Consider the following 15921-nt stretch of genomic DNA (forward strand, 5'->3'; position numbering starts at 1 on the left):
AAGTGGTCACTGTATAAAAGGCAGTATCACAGATATCTTAAAGAGAAGAAACGGAAAAGAATATTCAATTCCTCAGATAAGTTTGCAATCAAATGAGGCTGAGGGGACCTGGGGGCACTGATCAGAGCAGGATCCTAAGGGAAGAGTTTTAAGTCAATTTCAAATGAGGCTAAAACTGGAATGAGATAGTATTTTAACAGTTATCTGAAATCATAAGCATTTTTCTGACCTTTGAGAATTTACTTGCTTATAAACTATACAACATGTGGAATAAGAGAGTGTTGATATTGTTTAATTTCTTTTTATTTTTCAGCACTTTGTAATAGATGTGGCTATTCACAATTAATAAATATCATAATGTGGAGAGACCCAACTTTCAGCTGCCTGATATTATCAATTCTTACACAAAGCTAGAGTTTTATAATTTTATTTATTTATTTTTACCTCCAAAGCCCCAGTAGATAGTTGTATGTCATGCTGCACATCCTTCCACTTGCTGTACGTGGGACGCAGCCTCAGCATGGCTCGAGAATCAATGCGTCAGTGTGCACCCAGGATCCGAACCCGGGTCGCCAGCAGCGGAGCGCAAGCACTTAACCTCTAAGCCACGGGGCAGGCTCCCCAAAGCTAAAGTTTTAAAGGTCAAAATTCATTTTAGTTACCTTTCATCTAGTCCATTTATATCAGAAAGTTGTTGAGTTTTAGGAAAATACTCCAAAACACAAATTTTATACGTAATTTCAAAAACAAAAAATGACTTAAAAACTGAGTGGTAACCATATGTTAATCTACCATATATTAATCTTCAACATGGGAGCAAAGATTTTTAGAGAATATAATTGATATTTGCCAATTTGTATATTGTAGAATGCTAGAGAATTTACAGTTTTAATAGTATTTCAAATGCCAGAGAATAATAAACAGAATGGTTTCAGTTTTATGAAATGGTTTTTTAGACATAGCAGATTTTCAGAGCATATTTCTTGAAAATAAAACAATGAGTTAGTGAGGTTTAAGCAATGTGGTTTTATTTTAAACTTGCTCATTCCATGGGAGCATCAATAAAAGCCCTCCAGGAGTGGCTGACACTCTTTCCTTCCGCCTGACCACCAGCTGTATTTTCTTTAAGCATCAGACTCTCAGGCAACACCATAGCCCTCAACTCCGTTTAGTTGAGAAAAGGTTTTATGAGTCCTGTGTTTTTTCTAGGGGTATGGAGTTCCCAGACTTATTAAGTACAGGGAGAGAGTAAGAGTCAGAACACATTCAATAAACTCCGGTGTGCTCAGGTGAGAGGACAGGTGCCTGAACTCACATCTGAAGAAGAACTTGGAGGATGTTTTCTGACTCTGTTTCCTGCCTCTGACAAAGCAGTCCTGGACATCCCCATTACGTCCACCCAATAACACAGGCAGCCTTGATGGACCAGAAGTCCTCCTATGTCCATCATTTGTACAGAGCAAACTGGCTTAAGGCCTCTCGTTTCCTGCTGCAGTGGTAATTTACAGAGATACAGCACTGCCATCTAGCGACTAAGAAGAGAACAGCAAGGTGCTTTACATGAAAAGTGAGATTCTGAGTTTTTAAAAAAACAGTGAAGCACTAAAGTTGGTAAAGTTGACACAAAGTTGACACGTTGTGGCATACGAAAGTTATAGTAAACCTGAAAAATGTGTATGTGAATTAATCAGTTCTCTATGTCTTTAAAACATGTCTTGACATCTGACTCATAAATAGTACAGTTTAAATATAATTGAATAACTTTGGAAATAAACTTCTCATCTCATCTCATCCAATGCTGTTGGCAGGAGCCGGTATTAAATAGCCAGATGGTGAGTACCCATGGTGAAGCACTATTTTTATCACAGTGGAGAGAATATGAGGCATAAACCCAACAGACTGATGTTCAGATCTTCCCTCTTACCCTTGATTAATTTTGTAAACATGGTTTTCTTTATCGGTTAAATATGAATTATAACAGTTACTTTAAAGGATTACTGTAAGAATTGCATAAGGTAATACAGTAAAGGAACCGGTGCACAGTAGATTGATAGTTAATTCTCCTTCGCTTTCTTCTATGAAACATACACACTTCATCTAAGAAGAGAACCCGTGTATAAAATAAACTTATGACAAAGAGTCAATGGCTCCTGAAGTAAGGGACATCATTGTTGAGTGCTTAACCTCAACTGACTCCAAATACTGTTAACTGTCAGTTAATTTTATATGTTTTCTGTCTTCCAGACACTTCACTGGCTACAAGGAGAAGGTATGAAATTTAAATTGATCTATTTCACCCTTGAATGGCCAAGCTGTAACATCAGGTGTTTTAAATCACCTAGTTCTCCAGGTATTCGGCTTATTACTATATATTTTACCAGGGTTCACAGCCCGAGACAAATAGAAAATTATTATAATTTTACACACATGAATATATATCTTGACTATTACAGCTGGAATCTTAATATATAGAGCAATTTTGTACATGTTTTTTCCTTATCGATAGTACAGAATACTTTTGTCCAGGTTTACTTTGGCATTATTATATATAATGAAGAATTCAGCAATATATGCCTTGGAGATAAGGATTTAGAAAAATCTATCATACTATTGGAGTCGTGCCTCAAAAAAAAAAAACTGCTATAAAATTGAGAGGATATTTTGAAGGCATTAAGATATTTTTCTCAATTATTTCCAACTTTATTTCCTTTTACCTATTTTTAATCTTTCTCCATCTTTTTCACTATTGGCTAATCATCTCGTAGTAATTAAATCACCCTCAGCTGAGTCGAGCATGCCTCTTCAAGTGCCCCAGTCTGATATTGGTCTCAGCTCTGACAAAAAGAAGCTGGAAAACCAGTTTTATGGCACTATTCGTAAGAATGTCTTTACTCTTACAATAATAGCTATATTTTTGAAAGGCACCAGTGGATTACAAAATGAACTACTCGACCAATGTGGTATCCTCATTTTCCCTCCAGAGGAAGAGAGCACAACTTTCATGTGTAATGCAGGGCTGCTGCTTTATTGTTTTTTCCTTTCAAGACATTTTATTACTTGTAAAACTTAATAGGGTGAATAGTAATACATGAGTAACAATATAAACGTACAAACAGCAAAAAGATACTATTTTAGTGTCATAATTTTATATACTGTAACAAACAGTAATACTTTCATAATGTAATATCTTGATTGATCATAAAGTTTTTTCTGGCTCATTTTTATGCTAAATCATTTATTAGATTACCAAATTTATACTTTTATGATCTTTATTTTCAATCAGTATAATTGAAGGGACACCAATTGTTCTTGGTAAGTGAAAGGTCACAAAAATTTTTTGATAATTTGTAAGTTTGAGAAGGATCTTTCTGCTTTTAAAAAGAGAAGTCATTTAATATTTCAAAAAGTTCTCAAAAATCATCAAATTCTTTAATTTCACAGAGAGGAATACTACGTTCCAGAGAGCCTAAGTACGTTGTCACACACTAACCAGAAACAGACCTGGGCCTAGAACTTAGGTCTGAGTCGCCTGACTTCTACTGGAAAACACTCAAGAGAGCACACTCTCTTCTTACTAGTAATTTCTAATACTAAGTTATTTTCAAAAGCACAGTTAAGAGAAAGTGTAAATAAATAAAACAGATGATTTTATATAAAAAAGTAGCAATTGCTACCCACAATTTCTATTCCATATGAGTGTTTCCTTTCTTGCAGGTTTCTTTTTTTTAATAGCAAGTCCATTTTGGTAACAAGAAAAAAGACATAATATTTTGCTTCTTTAGTAACAGCAAAAAAAGCTTCTGTGGAAATTAAAAAGACACTAACTAGTGTTTCATCTACTAAAGCAACTTAAGAATATTATTTGATTTTAGAAAAGCTCTGAGAGATTTTTTTAAAAATCATATCCATGTGACTATTAGTCCAGCCAGGCAGATCTCCACATGACATCTCCTAAAGTGTCCAGTTTTCTGCTGGATCCAGCTGTTGTCAGGCCCAGTGCTCTGGTTGGGTAGAGAATGATGCAGCTTCTGAAAAGCATGTGCTCAGTTCCACTTCAAGGCTGATTTTCTCTGCAAAGTCTAAGTGGAGGAAAACATCCCCTTCCACCTGACTGGATTCCCCTGCAGGCCTAGAGAAACAAGGTGGCCTAGCCACCTGGGCAGACAGGAAGATAAATGAGAGTCTGTCACAATTTTATGACAAATAAGAGAGAAAAGGATTCGACATCCTAACAAGATCTTCTTACCGGTTGAACAGCATCTGAACATTTTTTTTCAGAGTTTCCAAAATAGCACATTGAGATACTAGGTTGGAAAGGAAGAAGATAGTCAATATATTAAAAAATAAATTTTCTCATTTCCTCAATCAGAAAACCAAACTAAACAAAATATATCTTTAACCATAAGTACCTAAAACATCCAGTTTATCTTCCCGTTATAATTCTGTGTTATGAGAACATGACTGCTTTTCAATATATTTAATATGTACAGTGACTAACACTCATGCCATTAATGACTTTTGAAATTAGAATAGCCCTATGCCCTTATTGACAGACATCAATCATAATTAATTTTCTCAATTGCTAGTTTCTGTTTTGTGCCAGAAAGTACCTGCTAAGACATTCAGTTTTTATATTATTCACTTTGCGTAAGTCTGTACAATGATGGGCGACAACTCAGCCATCTTGAAGCACGGGCTCTCAAATGCTATATCTCACTATTGGCAAATCACCTTCTGGTTTGAATGAGAGACAATCAGCCCTGTCACAGTAGACACTCGGGAAAAAGGGATCTTGCTCCTTTTGTCTGTCCTTTGGGAGTCTGTGAGACTGCAAATTCTTCATACTGGAAAACTTAAGAGATAACCAAGTCCAGGAATCCTTTTAAAGCTAGGGGACACTTTCTTCTAAGTGAAGCTTGCATCAAAGTTTGTAAACATAAGAAAAAAACCAAAGAGTCTTGGGGGCCAGCCCAGTGGCACAAGTGGTTAAGTGCACGCGCTCCGCTTTGGGGGCCCAGGGTTCACTGGTTCGCATCCTGGGAGCATGCCAACGCACCGCTTGTCAAGCCATGCTGTGACGACATCCTATATAAAGTGGAGGAAGATGGGCATGGATGTTAGCCCAGTGCCAGTCTTCCTCAGCAAAAAGAGGAGGAGTGGCAGATGTTAGCTCAGGGCAGACCTTCTTCACAAAAACAAACAAACAAACAAAAAAAAACAAGAGCCTTCAGGAATCCCCAGTGATCCATTGATGGGAGTCTGAAAACCACTCATCTTTTCCGTCCTCCACGTTTTACAGATGAGACATAACACAAGCAGTTGGTGGCAACCTGAAGACTAGAGTTTGTCTCCTGACTGTCACATCAGTCCCACCCCTGACTGTTGTGCATAGCAGATGCCTGACAAGATACAGCAGAAACTCCTTGGAATAATTTAGACATTCCCAATTTAGCAGCATTTTAGTTGATGTAAGTGACAAGGCTATAGAAAAACAAAAGGTATTTACTACTTAAATTGTATAACGTATAGTTAAATGACATTGAAAGTTTTCATTTCACTTACAGCACAGTTTGGATGGGCCCAGGGGCCTTCTTTAATCTGCTCACCCTCCCTGGAGTCTCAAAACTTCTCTGTCTTTCCCCTCTTGCTCACTGTGTTCCAGCCACACTGGCTTCTTGCTGCCCAACAACATCCGAGTCACAGTTCCTCCACAGCATCTCTGCAGTGCTGGGATATCTGCATGTCCTCCTGCTCTGTCCCTTCCCTCTGGGCCTTGCTTCAGCCTCCCTGGGCTCTCTAATTAAAGTAGCAACCTACTCGCTCTCTAGCTCTCCCCATTGCCTGTGACTTACCTTCTTCTTGACACAGGTCATCACACAATAGACTATGTAATTCACTTGTCTGCCTACTTATCCATTATCTCTCTTACCCAACAAAAACAAACTCTGTGAAGACAGAGATTTTGTAGAAATTTTTTTACTTAGTGTATCCCAAGACTGGCATACAGTAGGTGTTTAAATATTTGTTGAGTAATTGTAAAAGGGAAGGAAAGGAGTGATCAGAAGAATGATCACACCAAGGAAGTAGGTGCCACCATGAAGAGTGTGTATCCTGGGAAGGGTAAGAGGGAGGAAAGATTTTATGTCAGGCAACACGGATACCACTGTGCCTTTACTATTTCCTGCACATCAGCTTGTCGACGTAAATAATCCATAATCAATCTATAAATCAAAATTGTTGGGCGTTTATTAAGAGCCAACTTTTGAGGACGACAGTCTGTGATCTTCCTTCCCTAAGGAAAGAAGGGCACCAAAGAAGTGGGGTGTACAGAGCAGTTATATACCGTCAAAGAGCATGTATCACATGTGATTGCATTGTCCTTTTTACAATAGCCACGAGATCAGCCCTACCAGAACAGCTATTGATGGACACAGCGGGGGAGCAGATCTGCTGTCTCGATGGGCGTGGCTGGTGTCAGATCTGTTGTCTGGAGCTGGATGGTCACAGGATGATTGCAGCAATCAAATCCTAGCCTAGGGAGAAATGCTTATCCTTAAGGAAATGCCAATGAGGGGGAAGTTACAGTCTTATCTTAAGGGCATTTACTCTTCTCTTTGGGACATGGCAAAGCAGATACACAATGCAGGCGACAAGCCATTTTGGAAAAACAAATTCAGGCTGAATTAGCTTTACCCCAAATGGCTTCTTCAAATTATTTTTATTTTTTTTCCCCCAAAGCCCCGCTAGAGAGTTGTATGTCATAGCTTCACATCCTTCTAGTTGCTGTATGTGGGACGCGGCTTCAGCATGGCTGGAGAAGCGGTGCATCAGTGCGTGCCTGGTATCCAAACCCAGGCCACCAGTAGCAGAGCGCATGCACTTAACTGCTAAGCCATGGGGCCGGCCCAAATTTGCTTCTTCATATCTTCCAATATATCCTATTGCTTGCCATTTATTTATCAAGCTCAGTATGTCTTTCAAACAGAAATCATTGAGAATAGCATGAAGTAGTCACTTACCAACAGATTTCACTGTGGCAACAGAATATTAACAAATGGCCTTCAAATATAACCATTCTCCCAAATACTGTATTTCTCTGACTTAATCAAAAAGGGATTCTTCTCTCTTATACTGACAAATCTCCACTCTGAACTTAGGACTAGAGGTAGCCAATTTTGAATAAAGACTTTTAACATCAAAGCCAGCCAATAGTTCTTGTTAAAGCAAATCCAAACTTGGGAACACTTTTGTTTTCAGTCACCTCCAAATCCTCTCAAACTCAAGATAATGTCCTGGCTTTGTGCAGATAGAGCAAAGGTTCTCTTCCTCTTTTTCTATTCAGATAGTGCAGGGAAGAGCCCAAAGTGTCTCCTGGTGGTACACTAACAGTTCTTTACATTAGAAATGCATGCAGTGTTCCTAGTTTCTTTTCCATAGGCCGAGACCTGCTGATCTGCCCAGAGGAGCAAACTTGTGGGCTCCAACAGTAAATAAGACTGTGTGCAGTTTACCACAACAATGAACTACAAAGATGTATCAGAAAATATTTTGAACACCCACACCTAAGCTCCCAGTTTCCCTCTGTCTAATTCCATGGCTACCTGAAGTGAATTCCTTCTCCATCCCCATCCCTTTCGTGATAGTTTTTATTTCTTTGAATCAGTATGTTATAACATCTAAGAGAAATTTCTCAAAATACTCTCTTCAAAATAGCTAGCTGAAGTATAGGAGTTGTAGAGGGTCATGATTTTAAGATGAAAGTGATGTACAGAGTAACTGTACATCAAAATAAAACTGTACTACATCAAACTGTACTATAAAATAAAAAAAAATGAATGAGAACAATAAGAGACAGAGGAAAAAATGCTAAGGAGAAGGACTATAATAGAGAGTAAAAGTCAGAAAGAGAGAAAAAAGATGAAAGAACGTGTAGGAAAGAGAAAGAGTCAGGAGTAACATGAGAAATAGCAGAAAGTGGCACGAGCAGAGGGAAGACACCATGCTCAGAGCGAATGACAGGTCAACTGGCTTCTGAGCAGGGCTCAGTTCTATAGTCACTGGACTACATTTGAGAACTCCACTCAGTTCTAACATCCTGAGATTGACCAGGCTTCATCCAAACTCGGACGGCACTGGTTACCAGTGCTCTCCTCTCCCAGCACCTGCTGGAGCTTTGGGAACTGCCTCTCTCAGCTCTGGCACTGACGGAGTCCCCACTAAATATTCATCAACTGGGATGGTTGTTTTAAAAGAGTAACCCAGAGAGAGCTCTCTCAAGGATACATTTAAACCTGCCAACTCCTTCACTCATCCTTCTGAAGAATTAAGAAACTAATCTGTTTTTTTTTTGTTTTTTTTTAATTACTGTGAAGCAAAGTAGGAGAAAACTTTCCTGGCAAAACTTTAAATGTTCCATCTTTTTTGAAGTTACATCACAAAAATTCTGAGCATAATCTAAAATTCTGGGCTGCCCACAGTTGCAAATGTGTTTCAGAAATGATCTTTTTATCATCACAAAGTAAGCCTATGTCTTATAAAACAAAATAAACTTGGATGAGTTTTATCTTGTAGAGAGAGGTCAGCAAGAAAAAGACTAGGATGTGCCTCTCTGCTATGAAGGAAAATAAATAAAATCACACCAAAATACACAAAATATGCCTCTAATACTGAATGAACTGGCCTCTAAAGAATTTTACATTTTAAGTAAAAATGCACTTATATAAAATTATACATTAGTTTGACTAAAATCTAGTCAACTTAAGAGAGGAAGAATTCATTATATTTCATTTAAATAACATGACTTATGATTAGCTGCATAATAAATGGTTGATATTTTAATTCTGGTATACTATGTCCTTCCAAAAATGAAGGTGGGCTTAAACCTGTCATTTTCCTAAAAGGGGCCAACCGTGTGGTCTGCTTATTTGATTATTTAATAGTATGGATCTGTTCCTCATTGCCAATGAAGGATGTCTACACACAGCCTTTAGCTTGCATATGTAAGGGGAAATGCAGGCTGAGTTTACAAAAAGAAAAATTCAAAATAGGGCATTATCTTTAGGAGATGTGGTCAATGTGTTCAAGAATATTTTCTCCCTTGGTCAAGTGACTAGCTGAGAGAGAATGCTGTCAACCTCTTCCTTGGTCCCTTATAGAATGTGTGCACTACCTCAATTGAACATGTCCTAAAGTGTTTGAACTAAACTTGGGAATGAGTTGATGATACTGTATTTGCATTACATCACACAGAATCTCCTTCATTAGGCACCATTCAAAACAATTTTTTGCGATATTAGAGGCCAGAAAACTTTTGCTTCTCTGAGAGACTGCTGCTTTTCATCTCATGGACATGAGATGATCGAGAATTCTTCCCATTTCTCTTTCTACTTTAAACCTGAGAGATACATTTCCGACTACCTTTAAATACTGCAGGTCCTTCTGAAACACATTTCAGTGCGCTGGCTTAATTCAGCTTCATTGCACTGTTCAGTCCTAAATTCCTTTCAGTTTGATCTATTTCCCTTTGTAATCCTTTTGTATTCCTAGATATTTAAAAGCTGCTCAAATCTATATTGTAGGAAAGTTGGGTTACAATTCTTTCAGACAGCATGTAAACCCAATTTTTAGGGTTTCTACACAAAACGTTTCTGCCATGTTTCTACCAGCTCTCCTTTCATATATTTTTCTCCAGGACTTCCTGTGACAAAATTGCCTTTCTAAAAGCCAGTCTTCTGTTCACTCTCTTGGCTAGTCACATTTCCATAGAAAGATACGCGACTGGATTTTCAAAAGATGCAACAAGAATGATCAAGTCCCGATTCACACCTAGACAGCCTGCTCCTGTTCTCCATGAATTTTAAAACTCAAGTTAATTATCTCTTTGATTTTGCCTCAATCTCTTGAGTAATCTTGGCAATGAGCCCCTAAACTGCAACACAGCCTGCTTCAGCAGACACAAAACTCTCTCTCAAATGCTTGCATTCATGTGCTGACTATGTATTGTATTTATTTAGATCTTATTGAACAAAAGATCTTCATTGATTCACTCAAATACTTAAGTATATACTATGTGCCCAATGGTCTTGAAATGTTGGGGGTCCACAAGGAAGACAGATATGTGTAAACAGATAAATTAGACTACAGAGATAATATGAATGAAAGAGATATGAATAAACTGCCGTCAGACTCCAGGGAAAGAACCACCATGGGTTGACCTACAACTAAGATATATAGCTATGTACTGGGGATTTGAGGAAAAAAATAACCATCATGGGGGGTGGACAGGCTTTGTACCATCTAAGGAAAGGAAAAGGAAGGGAGAGAAGATAAAGAGAAAATGAGATAAATGGAAAGGTTTTCTTCTTCTTCATGCTTTTTGCCACCAGATTTTGGAGCACATTGCTTGCTGATGTCCTTTCTAGCCAGTCTTATCCTTCAGCCGGCTTCTAGAGACTTCAACAATTCAATTGTAACAAGCTGGGCTCCTCCCTGCAGAAAATGCCAACTATGTAGGGAGCCAGGAGGGAAGCAAAAGATTCACAGGAATCTGCAGCCCTTCTGCAGCTCACTGGTGGGGAGGGTCACTGAGGCTTCACCTTGGCCTCTGTCTCCAAGTTCACATAAAGGAGAGTCGGTTCCTTTCTTGACATATGAACATGGAGAGAAACCTGTTTCACAGAAGGGGTTATGGAAAAATTAAAGTGAGATCCATGAAAAAGGCAGAGGAAGTAGCACCATGAATCTGAAGTAACTGGACATGTGAATTAGTAACCAGTATAAAGAAGAGCTGAAGACAAAGGAAAGGCAAAAAACAAGTTCTCAATTTCCTAAAATGGAAATGCAAGTCTTTCTTCTTCAAAAAGAAAAAAGTCATTGAACCCTTTCCTTTAAAATAAAATTGAAAGGGGCCACATGTTGCAAATAATGCTTTTAACCATGATGTCACTACCCAATAATGTGTAGCAATCAGTTGTTAAGTTCATTGCAAATACTTCATTCCTTAACAATTATGTTATCAAAGTTTGCAATTGATATATATGCACTTTAGAAAATAGTAGACTGTGTGCAAATTCGTCATTATATTATTGACAATGTCACTCTTAGAACTGTAATCTTGACTAGGAGAGAGCAGGTGGCATGACCCTAGATTACTAGAGTCACAGCAAGAAAAGTTAAGAAAGTGCCATCAGGACATTTGGACAAAAGAATGTTATATGGCTTTTGGGTTTATAACAGATCAATTGGAGAAAAACAAGTCACTACATTAAATTATTTTCTACTTACCTCCATCACCCTCTCCAAGAACACATATTTTAAAATGAGACAAGTTATTATATTAAAAATTACTGGCTCTGGCATTTTGAAAACTATGTCCAATAATGAAGCAAAAACTGGTTTATAAACATCCTGGTATCAATTCCAACTACCATCTTTTACCAAACTAAAACTCTCATTATCACTAATTCACTTGCAATCTAGTGCTCCTCCAATATACAATATCAACAACTTAAAATGTGTCATAATTTTTTAAAATTTCCCTAAAATTTTAGAGGATAATAGGAATATATGTCTTGGACAAGTTGAGAATGATGGAGACACTAGGAAAGGAAAAGATGAAAATATTACCCTAATCAATGATGTCAAACACAAGTTATGAACAACTGTTAAAAGAATTCTCTATGAAATTGATCAATGCTACTGTCTCTATACCTGGCTATTTCCTATCAGTAATTAGATACATAAACAAATAGAATAGTCTATCTAACGGGATCAATTCTTTTACTTGTGTGCTTTCCCTTTTAAAACTACATATGCTTTTATGTGTTTGCTCTATGTTTAGGTGGTGTCACATTAGAACACCCTCATCTCTGAAGATCTTTGCGTTAAGGAACACTACCTTGGCCCTTGATCAACTGTACTCTGTGTTATGGTAAACTCAGAGCCCTACATGCATCAATGTTTTCTACATGCTCTTTCCCGTGCATTGTTCATGTCAGGGAGTATAGTCCACCAAGTGAACACTAAGCAGTGTTTCAAAAGCATCAGATATTAAAAGGAGGACATGCAGGTTTGGGTGTGGGCCCCCAGTCAGTGCCTCAGTGCAAAGAAGAAGAGGTAAATGCATCCCTCCAGAGACTGGGATAAAAACAGGAGGTTATGAGCAGGAGGCTCCCTCTGCAGGCCTTTAAGCAGGGACCTGGAATAAAAGTGCTGTCACCGTGGATCATGGTTGGTTTTACAGGAAACTCACGAAGAAGATAAGGACATGAAATAATGATAATTATAATAACAGCAACAAACACTTCTACTGAACCAAGGACTGCACTTTGAATGTAAATTCTGTGCTTGAACATACATTAACTCACAGGACCCTGAAAATATCCCGACGTAGTAAATGTTGATGTTTTAACCATTTTATAGATGAAGAGACTGGGTACAGTGGATAGAATACTCACCCAGGTTAAGAAGCTGATATATGGCTCAGCCCAAGCTCAGTGCTCTTATGTTATGCTCTTTGACTACAACTCCAAGTTAAGTCTCTAATGACTATCTCCAATCACAGGTGCCAACCCCATCCTCCTCCATCGATGGAGGTAGGCTTGGGCAGGGCATGGACCAGGGTGTGGGAGGCCGGCTGATCTCAGGTCTGGCACACAGGTTGCCAGGCTGCTTCCTCTTCTGTCGAGGCCTAGCACTCGCCCCAGAAAACTTGGCTGCGGGCCTCAAGTCTCTTTCGTGCGGAACTTCTCCCTCTGAAAGTGGCCTGTCCCAGGAGACTGGGCCGGCTGGCCGGCCAAACACCTCTGGACAAAGTAGGCGAACTGAGCTGGCCTTCCCGTCGCCCTCTGCGTGGCTCCTCTGCACTCAGGCAGAAGGCCTCACTCGTGCCCTCCATCATGCTTTTCTCCCCAGAGCCATGGCCTGGGCTACTGTTAGTCTTACGTTAGTGTTATGTTTGGTTTCCGGTTAATGTCAGTTTTAGGGCTAGGTTTAGTTTTCGAGGTAGTGTTAGGTTTATGTTTAGGTATATGTTTAGGGTTAAGGTTAGGTTTATGGTTCTGGTTAGGGATAGTGTTATGATTCATGTTAATGGTATGGTTGAGTTTAGGTTCGGGTTGGGGTTAGGGTTAAGGTTGATTGCCAGGTTCGGGTTAGATTTCAGGTTAGGGTTAGGGTTCAGTTAGCGTAGGGTTATGATCAAGTTAGTGTTAGGGTTAGCGTTTCTGTTACTGTTGGGGTTAGGGTTAGGTTTAGCATTCGGTTTATCGTTCTGGGTAGGGTTAGGGTTTGGGTTTGGTACATGTTTGTTTTACGTGCACAGTTAGGGTTTGAGTTTAGGGTCAGGCTTATGGTTAGGATCAGTGGTCAGGTTCAGTTTAGTGTTGGGGTTAGTGTTTGGGTTCGAGTTAGCATTAGGGTTAGGGTTAGGTTCAGTGTTTGTGTTAGTTTTCGGGTTAGTGTCAGGGTTAGAGCTTGGTTTCGGTATTGGTTTAGGCTTAGAGTTAGGGTTGGGTTAGTCTTCAGGTTAGTGTTAGGGTTCAGGTTCGAGTTAGGGTTCTTGTTAGGGTTAAGATTCAGGTTAGGGTTCGGGTTAGGGTTAGGCTGAGGTTTAGGGTTAATATTCGGATTAGTGTTATGATTAAGTTTTGGGTTCGAAAAAGGCTTAGCTTTCGCGTTAGGTTTCTTGTTAGGGTTAGGGTTAGGGTAGGACTAGGGTTAGGCTTAGGGTTAGGGTTGGGTTCGGGTTATGGTTAAGGTTAGGTTTAGGTTTAGGTTTTGGTTTCGAATTAGGGTTATGGTTAGTGTTAGGGTTCGATTTAGGGCTAGGGTTAGGGTTAGCCTTGGTTTTGGATTAGGGTTAGGGTTAGATTTAGGGTTAGAAATATGTTTAGGGCTCAGGTTAAGGTTAGGGTTAGCAATAGGGTTAGGGTTAGGGAAATGTTTAGTTTTAGTGTTAAGTCTAGTGTTCGAATGAGGGTTAGTGTTAGGATTCAGGTTCGGGATCGGGTTAGGGTTAGGGTTAGACTCGTGCTAAGATTATGGTTATGTTTAGGGTTACAGTTAGTGCTAGGATTTCTGATAGGGTTAGGGTTAATGTTCATGTTAAGTTTAGGGTTAGGTTTAAAGTCAGGATTGTTTTCGGGTTATGGTTACAGCTAGGGTTCAAGTTCAATTTCCGGTTAGGGTTACGGTTATGTTTTGCTTATTGGGACGGTTAGGATTAGGGTTACTGTTAGGGTTATGTTAAGGTTTAGGGTGATGTTAGTGTTTGTATTAGGATTAGGGTTAGGGTTTGGGTTCTCATTGGGGTTAGTGTTAGTGTCGGATTAGGCTTTGAGTTTGTGTTAGTTTTAGGGTGAGGGTTAAGTTTAGGGTAAGAGTCAGGGTTTGGGTTGGGGTTCGGGTTAGGGTTAGGGTTCGGGTTAGCTTTAGGCTTAGGGTTGGGGTTAGTTTTGGATAAGGGATAGGGCTGGGTTCAGGTTGGGTTTGGGTTCGAGTTAGGGTTAGGTTTAGCATTTGGGTTCGGATTCGGGTTATTTTTCGTGTTCAAGTTAGCATTATGGTTACGGTCAGGGTTTAGGTTAAGTTTATCGTTAGGGTTAGGTTTTGGCTTAGGGTTATGGTTAGAGTTAGTGTTAGGGTTAGGATTAGAGTTAGGTTAAGGTTAGGGTTGGGTTCGGGTTAGGTTTACTATTAGGGTTCATGTTAGGTTTAGGGTTATGTTTAGTCTTAGAGTTAGTGTTCAGATTAGGGTTAGGGTTAGATTTCAGGTTCGTGTTAGGGTTAGGATTAGCAGTAGGTTTCGGGTTAGGGTTAGGACTAGGGTTCGGGTTAGGTTTGGGTTCGGGTTAGGGTTAGGGTTAGAGTTCGGGTGAAGATTAGGGTGAGAGTTAGTGTTAGGTTTGGGATTACGATTCGGATTAGGGTTAGGGCACTGTTTCAGGCTCAAGATGGGATTGAAGTTAGTGTTAGGGTCGGGTTAAGGTACGGCTAAGGTTCGGTGTACAGTTAGGTTTAGGGTTAGTGTTAGGCTTAGAGTTTGGGTTTTGGTTATGGTTATGGTTAACGTTAAATTTTGTGTTAGGCTTAGGCTTAGAGATATTATTGGGTTGAGTTAGGTTTAGGGTTAGGGTTAGTGTTAGAATTAGTGTTCAGATTATGATTAGAATTAGGTTTCAGGTTAGGGTTAGGATTAGCGGTAGGGTTCATGTTAGGTTTATGGCTAGGTTTCAAGTTAGGGTTGGTTTCGAGTTAGGGTTAGGGTTAGGGTTCAGTTGAGCGTTAGGGTTATTGTTAGGGTTAGGGTTAGGGTCGGGATTATGTTTAGGATTAGGTTTAGGATTCGGGTTAGGGTTAGGGTTAGGGTTAGGGCTAGGCTTAGGGTTCAGTTTAGGGTTAAGGTTAGGGTGCAGCTTAGTGTTAGAGCTAGTGTTCTGGTTAGCATTAGGCTTAGGGTCCGGGTTAGGGTTCCGGTACGGGTTATGCTTAACGTTAGGTTTCATATTAGGGTAAAGTCGAGGGTTAGAATTAAGGTTAGGGTTAGGGTTAAGATTGTGTTGGGTTAGCGTTAGCATTAGGGTTAGGGTTAGGTTTAGGGTTCGGGTTAGGTTTAAAGTTAGAATTTGGGTTCTGCTTTGGGTTAGGGTTACTGTTAGTGATTGGGTTATGGTTAGGCTCTGGGTTAGGGCTAGGTTTATGGTTATGGTTGGGTTGGGTTTAGGTTAGGGTTAGGGTTCAGGTTATGGTTATAGTTAGGATTAGTATGAGGTTTCAGGCTAGTGTTAGGGTTGGGGTTACTGTTAGGGTTGGGTTAGGCTTATGTTTGGGTTCCAGTTAGGTTTAAGTTTTGTGTTCGTGTTAGGATTCGTTTATGGTTAGTGTTAGGATGAGGGTTAGGGTTAGGGTTCAGTTTACAGTTAC

The 15921-nt window shown here is 39.5% G+C and overlaps 1 protein-coding gene across 1 annotated transcript in view; it reads left to right on the plus strand.

Annotated features, from left to right (window-relative positions):
- Positions 1-11889, plus strand: part of LOC131401811 (ral guanine nucleotide dissociation stimulator-like) — a 57669-nt gene extending 45780 nt beyond the window's left edge. Inside the window, exon 10 of the transcript XR_009217993.1 lies at positions 11840-11889. The gene's annotated coding sequence lies outside the window, so the exon portion shown is untranslated. The remainder of the gene's footprint in view (positions 1-11839) is intronic.
- The last annotated feature ends 4032 nt before the right edge of the window (positions 11890-15921 follow it).

Source organism: Diceros bicornis (assembly GCF_020826845.1).
Source record: "Diceros bicornis minor isolate mBicDic1 chromosome 2 unlocalized genomic scaffold, mDicBic1.mat.cur SUPER_2_unloc_6, whole genome shotgun sequence".
Taxonomy (NCBI): domain Eukaryota; kingdom Metazoa; phylum Chordata; class Mammalia; order Perissodactyla; family Rhinocerotidae; genus Diceros; species Diceros bicornis.